Source organism: Corvus brachyrhynchos, unplaced genomic scaffold (assembly GCF_000691975.1).
Source record: "Corvus brachyrhynchos isolate BGI_N302 unplaced genomic scaffold, ASM69197v1 scaffold101, whole genome shotgun sequence".
Lineage (NCBI taxonomy): Eukaryota > Metazoa > Chordata > Aves > Passeriformes > Corvidae > Corvus > Corvus brachyrhynchos.
Window position 1 is genome coordinate 3,763,437 of NW_008237239.1, and position 8,886 is coordinate 3,772,322.

An 8,886-nucleotide genomic window follows, 5' to 3' on the forward strand; every position below is an offset into this window, starting at 1 on the left:
TTTCCCTCCTTCACACCGTCACCCTTCTATATTTGCCTTGACACTGTCTTCACATTGTCTTGACATTGTTCTGACAGTTAAGAAAACTCAATCACTGCAGCAAACAGCCGTGACAATGCGGAGAAGGAAAAGTGTTATGAAAATTGTTGAGGAACTGTGAAGATTTACAGGCTAGTGGAAACAAGATCTTGCTTTTTCCAAACCACATTCTTAGTGAGTTTTTAATAAAAAAATACTTTAAGGAAGACTTCAGCCAAGGCTGGAAAAAGTCATCTCAAAGAAGTCAGTTGACAGTTACAGATTCTGTACCTGAAATTCAGATGCTCCTAGATGACAATCCCTCTTACTGCCATGAGTTCAGGCACATTATGAGAGATACTTCAGTCCATCTCCTGGGGAACAGGGATGCTGAATTTCTGTGAAATGCTGACTTGGAACTCTCCAGCTACACTTTTTTCCAAGTATGCCATTCAACCTGGGATCCCTTTTGGGGGCAGCCAGAAAAGAAACGTGGCCACAGGAAAAAGAAACCAGGTTAGCTGGAGCTTTAGTTCCCTTTGCTAATAATAAAATAGAGTTTTGTTTTGTTGGCTCACAAATTAGAAGAAAGGAGCATAGAAAGAAAGCATCACTCCCTAGCATTCAGTCTGACAAATACCAAGTGTTGGGATAACAGATAAAAAACCCAGCACAAGTGGGGTAAGCTTAGCAAATATTTCTCTGGTTGAATTAAACTTCTGAGCAACTCTTTAACCGGGTATAGTATGGACATACTGAAGTGCTGTACTTGACCCTACATGTACTTGACAGGTTAAGCTTTGTGGTTCAATAATTTGACAAAATTACTGCTGATTTGAGTAGGAATTCTGATCATCAGGAACCATGTGGGGAGGGTTGTTGGGTTTTATTTTGTGGTTCATTTGTTTGTTTTAGAAAAGAAATCCCTGCATAAATAGTTCTGATACTAATCCAAATTCTTAGTAGTTACAAGAACACCTAGATAATAAAAAATTACTTTAAAAAACTACTGTATATTATCTTGGTATGCATACAATCCACATCTTACCTGAAAAGCACAGTGAAAGCTCATCCCTTGCAAAGCAGAAGCTCATCAACAGGGCAGATGACCCTGCTCTGTGGTGCTCCCTGCAGGTCACAAAAGCACTGCCTCTCCAGGAGGAGCATATTTTCCCCTCTCTTCCTCCACTACCACAGCCTTCTGTCTTCTCCCTAAATAAATTTGGGAGGGAAGCCAGTCTGAAGCTTGTTCCCTTTGCCTCAGAGCCCCTGGGGACAGCCAGGCTGGTGGGCAGGCGCTGCCCCTCTCCTCACAGAGCACAGGCTCTTCTCCAACACCTCCCAAACTGCAGGGCCATCCTGGCATCCAACAGCCAAATGAGGTGGCAGAGGCTTGGGCTCCACCGTTCCGTGACACCTTGGCCCAATCCCCCTGCAGGTCCCTGAGGGGCCAGGGGAGCAGCTAATTTGGAGGTGCTAATTTGTAACCTGCTGACAGACCTGCCTCTGCATACCCTCCCCAACAGGAATGTGACCCACATGGCTGGGGACCAACCCCTCTGCTTTCTCAGAGGTAACCTATGAATGCAATTCAACAACTCCTGAATACATCTCTAAGATTGCAGCGTGAAGCAAATGTTAATGAAAGCTTCTTATGAGACCAGAACTTAGAGAAATAAACCCCTCTCAGTCAACTAATACAATTTGTTGATGACAAGGATGAATCAACACATTCACATTCAGTTAAGAGTAAAGGGAGCAAATTGATATGCAAATTGATGCTCACCTGGTTAATTTTATGGCTAATTTTATATATTTGATCAAGATGACCAAAGAACAGTTAAGACAAAAACAGAACAGACATAAAATTAACCTTAAGAGTCAAGGCAGAAACAATATGTTTCCATTTATCCAGAGAGAAAATTAAGCTTTAAATGCTTCTGCCTGAATTCATTTGATGAAGCATGGGTGATACAATTAAGAAAAATGGCAAAAAGGAAAGGCCCTGAATTCATTTGATGAAGCATGGGCTTGATACAATTAAGAAAAATGGCAAAAAGGAAAGGTCTCCACAAAAGTGCAAACACTTTTAACTATAGACTACAGCATTTCTTCTAAATGCTATATTGGATGGTTACACTCCAACTGCTCTGGCAAGCTGAATGACAAACATTTTGGTGCTTCCTTCCTACACTTTTATGTCTACAAGCTCCCTTTATTATTAATGGCATAATATTTGCTACAGTAGGCTACCATGGTCAAATCAATACCATAGTGCCTTGAAAAGACACCAGAGCTGAACCCCTAATTAAGTACAATATTTTGTTCCTTTTAAATGAGACTCTGTTTGAGGAGTACAGTAACAGTGCCTTGTTCTGTTCAAGGTATCTATAATTAATAACCCAAATGATCAAAGGAAATGTGATCCTAAGAGGAAATGGCTTTTGAGGTTCCCTAGGTATTAAATACTGAGAACTACTTCTCAATCCATTCTGCAGCCTCTCAGCACACTATGATGTGTAGTGCCCTTTGGGATCATAAAACAAGCCCCACTGTAGATCTCTCTGCAAAAAAAAAAAAAAATGCTCCCAGCAAGATAGTCACTAGATATTTATCACTTATTCATTATTGCCATAAAATCTTTCTTAAATTTTTCCTAGCCAGACCCTTGCTGTCACACAGATCTCATTCATTTATTTAGCATAATTTAATATAAAGCAGGGCAGGATGCTGCCCTAAAATGTACCCTGTACTGGCAAGTCTGGACCAGTACTATGAGGAAGGTCCCTTCCCCCAAAATAGCATATTCTTTTCCTTTTTTCATCATTGCACAGCACCAAAGCTTCTTGAGATAGAGTAAGCACGTGGATGTCAAGCTGTGGAGGCATTAGTTCCCTCCTCCTGCTTGCTGATCTTATCTTCCACTCCCCAGCCACCACACCACCAACACCCAGAGCTCTCCCTGTGTCTGAAGAGCAGATTTGTGTGAAACAAAACCCTGCTGTCACTGCAACAGGATGGCTAAACCTCATATCCAGGGGAGTGGGAGGCCAGAGCAGCGTTATTGTCCTCTGGATCATCCTGAGGAGTGTGAGCACTTCAGCACAGCACAGAGGCATCTGTGTTACCCTGTGGAGCTAGTGCCACTGGTGACACTGAGTCCTGAGGCTACAATTACTGCTGGCTCACTTACCAGCCACTCAAACTTACTGTAACTTCCCATCCCTGCCCTGGAAATCCAAGTCTGCTCTGGATCAGGCCTCAGAGGAAGAAGAGGAGAATGCACGGAAAAAAAATCTAAGGCAGGGAAGAGAGAACTAGGAAAGGAAGGAGAGACGAGGAATCAGATCTACTTCTTACATACGTTAAATAAACAGAGAAAATAAAGGAGACTATTAAAGGGGAAATAGAAATTTTAAAAGCCTTTAAGAAATTACTCTACTATACTGATTGCTACTGGTGAACGTTTATTTATTCGTGGTTTTTAATTTTTTACTATTTTACTGGCAAAAGTTGTACTGATCTAATTTTGATAAAGGCTTGCTGGATACCTCTTCACTTATAGCAGATATTTAATGCCCTAGTGGCAGGTGTTTTTATTCTAAAACACGCCATCACATTAAGCTTTAACAATTTGACTTTTAGTGATATTCTTCTAATATCAAAGGATTATTTCTTAGCATATTCCCCACGGAAGGCTCTTGGGCATACCCTGATGCTGGTCAATATTCTGGTTTTGTTTTACTTCTACAGTGAAGCATCTTAAAAAGGTTTAAGAGAAAGGTATCCCAGTGGGTTTTCAATACCTACTTTTCCTTTAGGTCAGCTGCTCCTCCTCAGTGCTTCTGAGCCTGCTCTGGAAATAAAAAGTGGTAAAACCATGAAACAAATCCATTCTTGCTCTGTTACAAGTCAGTAGAGTTTTTAGGATGCTACAATACAGTTTGCAGGTCAGGAATGCTGCCATGGATTTTGTGTCAGAGCCATGACTGTGTTCACTTTCCCGGGTCACTAGAACCAGTGTTCAAAAGGCCAGCCCTTTGCAGAAGTTCACATGACAATATCCTTCTGCTGGGCCTGATTTCTGTCTGTATGAAGTCAGTGAGGGCAACTTGTGCAGATCATGATCACATCATTGTTCTTCCCCCATCTCAGTGTTATGCCCTTGGCTCTGAGGGGAAGCTGCCCTCAGCACAGGGGCTCAGCAGGACAGCTGAGGAAATTTGGGTTGTGCCAGTTCCCGCCGTGAGACTCCAGCCTGTCCCAAAACACAGGAGCTGCGACTTTCCCCAAGCAGTCTTGAAATCCCAGTTGATAATTAGTTCACGCAGAGCTAATTGTAGGTGATTTCTATAGAAAATAATTTAGCACATAACAGAAAGGGCTGAAATGTGACCTCTTCTACAAAGTTCATGCTGGAAAAGCATGGCCTTGCTTTCTCTGTACTTACTGAGCATTGTAGCCACACTGAAGCTTTCTTCTGAGTCCTGTGGCATTTAAATCACAGTGCACTGCATGTCCAGCCACATAATGCTGATCTGTCACAGGTCTGATTATTTTTTTTAAGTCTGGGGAAACAGGAGAAGCAGCATCATGACTTTGATATGCTGCAGTTTGATGTCCTTTTTTTAAGTCTGGGGAAACAGGAGCATGCATCATGACTTTGATATGCTGCAGTTTGATGTCATCAGGAACATCTAGTCCTCAGTTGTGTTGTGTTGAACGACTCAGTTGTGTTACTGAGAACCTACTGAAGCCAATCTCAACATCTGCACACATCAGAACACGGCTTTGCACCCAGAGACTTTAAGAGTTGCCCCATGTTACAGGCTGCTATGATGCATTTCTAGCAATCAGAGCTTTAAGCTTATCCAGTTATGACTCACAGAAAGAAATCATACCTGGTCAGTGTTACAGACATTTGAGGCCACATTTAAAAATCACAGCACCTTTATGTGCCATTGTATGATCAGAATCACTGCTTCATGCTCTTTTCATATTAAAAAAAAGGAAAGAAGTAATGAAGGACAGAACCACAAACTAAGGAGACTGAAGAAGATGCCTTATAATGGCTTTCAAATACAAACAACATACGGACCCAGAATTTGGACATGAAATCAATTTTGTACTCAAGTTTTTAGCCCCTCTACTGGGGGCATTCTTAGCAGCATTTGGCAGCATTCCTGAGTGCCTTTTCTCTCCTGTGTTAGTGGCTGAGCACAGTGGGAGCTCAGCCGCTTGCATATTCTCACCTACCCCAAACCTCAGCACTGCAAGTCAGTGGTAGCTGGTCTGCTTGAGGGGCAGCATCTCCTGGCTCAGCCCAGCCCTCAGCTCCTTCCTGAGGCTGAATTCAGTGGCAGCTGGAGGCCTCTGTCTTACACAAAGTGCCTTAAACTCTTTCCAGACTCCAGAGAAGCTGTGAGACCTTGTGTCTCTCAAAGTGAGATCTGGCCTCTTCAAGAGACAAACTGCTCCTTTGCTCCTCATTTTCCATTATTTGGAATTCACACAGAGGCTGGAGCAACTGGATTTCACCCAAAGTCACGAACTGACAGTTTCATGCTGCGTTACTCCCTCTGTGTTCCTCAAAATCCCCGCACTACTGTGGAGAAGGAGGCCATGCTTTGGTCCTTCTGCAGCGCTTTCTAGCTCTGGCACCTTTTCCCTTGTTATTTTGCCAGCCATCCAATTCCCAGGTGTAGACTTTAGCCTGCCTTCCTAGCACAGCTGTAAATACAGCTGGTATCTTCCAACTGCAAGCACTGCTTTCATCTTTCCTCTTCCCCCGCACCAGTTGCACCCCTCAGTGTGTTCTGATATTGGGTTTACAAACAGCAGATTACACTTCCATTAATTTTCCAAGGCTTGATGTAGATGCTTGTAGTTTTAGGGAGCAAGGCATGAGCAATGCCGCTCACAAAAGCACCACAAATCCACCCATCCAAACAAGCTCATCTAGACATGCCAAGAAGCCTCACCAAGGGCAATCCAGGACAACATTTTAAAGTGTAAGACATAATTCACACCCCTAACTAAACCACTAAGGTCTTCTCTCTTTATTTCTGCAAAACCCTTCATCTCACAGGAGAGATCTTTACACATGTGGCTCTGTATCCTGAGTTACATGCTGAGGATGTCCCCAGCTTTAGTGAAGCCCTAAGAGCAGTTCAGGCAGGAAAGGTATTGACTGAATCCTTGGGACAAAGACATTTAACCTACAAAATCACCAATTTTTTTCCTGTAAGCAATCAAACTTATTACCTAAAAAAAATTGTTTCAGATTTTGAGCACGATAGATTTTCTATGTTCTTTACCTCTGAAGAGATGATAGAAAGGCAAGTTTGAAGCTGGCCCACAGGTTCCCACTACCATGTATTCCAGTTGTTGCTCACCTATCTATTTATCTCTTACGTCCCTGTGTGGAGGAGTCCTGTTCTGTACAACTAAGAATAAATTCTGCTGTGCGACCTCAAATAAAAAAAAAAAAATCAGCACTTCTAGAGGGACAAGGAATACCTCATTACACTCATGTTGCTTCTATTCTTCAGACTTAGAAGATAAAAATGAGGACAAATATCATGAAACTCTTAAAGGGGAGAGCTACATTCAGAGAGTGTACAGTAGCAAGGATTGCACAGCAGAAATCAGTTCAGTTTCTACATCAGTGTCCACACCATTTACTGTAATAGATATCAGCTGCCTCCTGGCCTGATCAGCCACTGTTCTACATCTTAAACAAAAATATCCGTGCACAGCAAAAGCAGGATGATCACTGTGAACTACCAACTTAAACTGCAGTGCTGTAGTGCTAAACATAAAGAAGCAGAGCATAAAATCTTTCATTCTCATTAGAAACCAGTCTATTTGCATTGCTAGTAACACTGTGCCTTGGTGTCCAATTGAACCAAAAATCCTCCAACTGAACCAAAAATTCAATGCGTAGGAGCCCTGTTGAGCTCCTGGGCCTGATTCTCCTCCGGTTCCCAGCACAAACACTAGGTTGTGATGCCAAATAAAGTGAGAGCCAAAAAAGATTTACATTTAGAAGTAAATAAAGCATTTACCTCATTTTTGTTTGTTTATTTGGGACAGCTGGTCCCACTGCTGTGGTGCTCAGTGCGGTCAGTGGGTGCAGCTGTAAGGGCTGCTGCACTGCTCATGGGGTAAGGGAGTCTGGGGTGGCACAAATGTTAGAAGACACTGAAGGACAATGACAGCCAGCAGTAACTGCCTTCATTCTCAGGGACCAGCAGCAAGTCAGTGTGAACGGAAAAGTTTGGGGAAGAGTGTAATGGACACAATGGTTTAATAACCAGTTCTGTAATTTCAATCACAAATAGCTTTAACTTAAAGTGTTACCTAAACAACCATTTAAAATTTTAATACTATTCAGTTGTTACTCTTACACTAATACACCATACTTTTTCCTCAGAAAATAAGTTAATTTACTTTCCTTGATTTTGTTGATACAAATGTGCCTAAACCCAAATTTGGTTTTTTTGATATCAGTGGAATATTTGTGTAACCGCCCTTTTTCTTTCCTGCCTGTGTGTGGTGCTGGTTACTATGGTAATAAACGCGACCCAAGATTTAAAGCCTGAAAGTGGTTTCTATAACAACATGCTAGGATGTTTTGGACACACAACTGAAGTTAAAGATTCAGGATTAACTCTTTATGACCACAGTATTTGCAGACACAACAAGGGCTTGTTTTTTTGCAAAAGTTTGTTCATCCCTTCCCAAAGTATGCTTCTCCGTTGAGCAGATTGAGCAATATAATGATCCCAGCTGTGGATAGAGCAGGTAGGGTCTGGTGATTTCCTCAGAGGTGAAGCTTGCAAAGGACAAACAGTACCACAGTAACTACAAGCTGCTCATTACAGTGAATAATTAAGATGGTAATGGGAGATGGGAAGGGGTAAAATACAATTAAGTGCAATACTTAGAAAGTTTGAGACTGTGGGGAAAAACAGAAATTATTTACTTACAAACAATCTCCGTGGAAAAGCTACATGGAGGGCTAAGATAGCCCCTTACCTGGCTCTGTTTTATCCAGAACATGGTTTCCTGTCCTTTCCTTCCCCATCTGCCAAGTGCTGATCCAGGAGTGACATCTTTGCCTTTCAGTCCATAGTAAAGGTATCTGATCCCAATCTCTGTCCCTGTTGATTATGCAGCTGTGCTTATCTCTTCCCTAGTTCTCCACGACACATCAAGATTGAACATCTATCTGTACACCCACAACTTTCTAAGGCTGTCTTTGCAGGGAAGTTATTGGCATAGTGATGAACTGTATTTTTTGTGTCACAGTGCACTGCAGATAAATGGGGAGCGGATTAGTTACACCAAAGCCACAGCTCCTTCATGCAGCAGTAATGCCTTGGGCAATATTTTAATATTTCCAGTTAAATGATAATTATTTCAAGATCTCAGTATAGTAACAGAGCTTGATATTTCAGTGACACAGATTCACACACTTGTTTTAAAATCCCAAGGGCAGGTTTCAAACAAGTAATGAGCACGAGCATTGAAGGTTCATGTTTCTGACTCCAGACACTGGGCTATCTAAACCCTTGCTACCATCATGTTATTCTGTGAACGTTTTTAGTGAGCTGATTTGATCACAGTGTAAGCCTTCAGCTGTGAACAAATGCTGTATGCTGGGTTTGATTCAACAGAACCCAGACCAATTTTCTTTCTAGTGACTGGACACAACCAAGATATCAATTATATAAGCTACTCTGGAAAATTAAAAATCAAAATCAAAACAAACATAAAACACCCCAACCCCACAGGTAACACATTTTCCGATGTTGGGGTTTGGAGTTTTTATAGACCACATCTTGCAATTGCAATTCAGTTCTT

At 41.9% G+C, this 8,886-nt stretch overlaps 1 protein-coding gene and 1 long non-coding RNA gene across 3 annotated transcripts in view; one reads left to right on the forward strand and one right to left on the reverse strand.

Moving 5' to 3' along the window:
• Window positions 1–8,886, forward strand: part of CRB1 (crumbs 1, cell polarity complex component) — a 101,221-nt gene that overhangs the window by 13,427 nt on the left and 78,908 nt on the right. The window lies entirely within an intron of this gene.
• The window catches only part of LOC108445557, a 10,740-nt gene continuing 5,279 nt past the window's right edge, over window positions 3,426–8,886 (reverse strand). For both annotated transcript variants that reach the window (XR_001860449.1, XR_001860448.1), the window contains exons 2-4: window positions 8,059–8,335; window positions 4,469–4,586; window positions 3,426–3,874 (exon numbers count right to left, since the gene is read on the reverse strand). This is a non-coding gene — a long non-coding RNA (uncharacterized LOC108445557). The remainder of the gene's footprint in view (window positions 3,875–4,468; window positions 4,587–8,058; window positions 8,336–8,886) is intronic.